Source organism: Phytophthora infestans, genomic scaffold (genome assembly GCF_000142945.1).
Source record: "Phytophthora infestans T30-4 supercont1.36 genomic scaffold, whole genome shotgun sequence".
In the NCBI taxonomy this organism is placed as follows: Eukaryota; Oomycota; class Peronosporomycetes; order Peronosporales; family Peronosporaceae; genus Phytophthora; species Phytophthora infestans.
The window spans coordinates 538032-539504 of record NW_003303723.1 but is presented as its reverse complement, the minus strand read 5'-3'; positions in this window follow the sequence as shown (position 1 = coordinate 539504).

Genomic DNA, 1473 nt, shown 5'->3' with positions numbered 1-1473 from the left:
CCCACGCGATGGCGTGGATTGACTACAAGTGCTACCAAGTGTGACGGGGTCACACAGCACCTTGCGCTAGAGGAAGTTATCTTCCGAGAGTATACAAACTCTCAGTGAACGGCAGTTCACAGGTCCCCTCTTTAATTAAAGAGAGCGAAGTGACCTAAATAAGGTAGATTGTAAACTGAGTATATTTATAGGTAGGTTAAGTTTGTGGTTAATACAAACTATCAGTTACCTATAGAAATGCAATGTCATTTAACCAATGGTTGGTTTTGAATGACCTTGGTACCTTGTACCAAATATCCCGGAGTATGACATGTCATACTCCTGAAGTGTGAAGTGTCACACTTCATGTAACCAGGGTACACTTAGTGCTACGTACCCCGTTACAGAAACACTCATGCGAATAAAGCTTCAAAAGCAAGCGGCACGTCTCGTGGCCGAGGGGAAGACGATGGTGACGCGCAGTACCGCTGCTACGCTGCTAGCTGAAGATCCCCCGAAAGCAAGCGACGACAGGGCCAAGGTCCCGCAAGAAGTCTAACTCAAGGAACTACAACGCTGCGCTTCACGAGGCGCTGGAGGCTATTGATCAAGTCGATAGCGAACCGTCTGTGTCTTGCAGTGACTCCGATTACGAAGACGACAAGACCAAAAGGGGAGAGTGGCGAAAGTGATGCAGCGGAAGGGGGATCTGAAGGATTATTGGCCGAGAATGATGGAGATCGCGGCGATGGTGCCGCCAGTGGTACCACCCAAGTCGAAAGTGAAGGCGATGGTGGAGACGTTTTGGACGCAAATGATGATTCAAGTGATGATTCAAGTGATACCGAAGACAAACCGAATTTATCACCGAATGTACACCAAACGTTTACTAACAAGAAACAAGACGCTGGTGATTCATTCTTCCAACCAGGTACCAAGATGTTTAATACCTGGGAGGAGTTCCACGCTGCTTTTGACGCCCACCAAGTCCAGTCTTTCCAGCAATTTTCCAAGCGGACAAGCACGTCTGTCAAGGTACGGAGCAAGCAGATACTTCGGGCTGCGAAGAAGACCATGGCGGCCGGAAAGAGGAAGCGGAAAGATGTTCGTTTGGCTCCCAAGCAGTGGGAAACTTACTCGGAGACGCTCGTGTGCACCCATGGTCAGCCGTATGAGCCCCGCGGCAAAGGATCCAGAAAACACAATTCGGTTCGTGATACGAAGTGCACGGCGAGAGTGAACGCGCGGGTGACTTCCAGCATTAGTGGTACGTGGTACGTGAGGGTAACCACGTCGGGGAATCACAACCACAACTTGAACAAGCGCATTTGGGAGAACTACGCAGAGAACAGGGATTGTCAAGGACTCGCGGATGACGAATGATGTCGAAGTACTTCGCAAGGCTGAGCTAATGCTCAGGGCATCGTGAAGTACTTACGGGAGCGCACAGGTACATACCATCACTTGTCTGGTATGTCTCGGTATGATATTTTC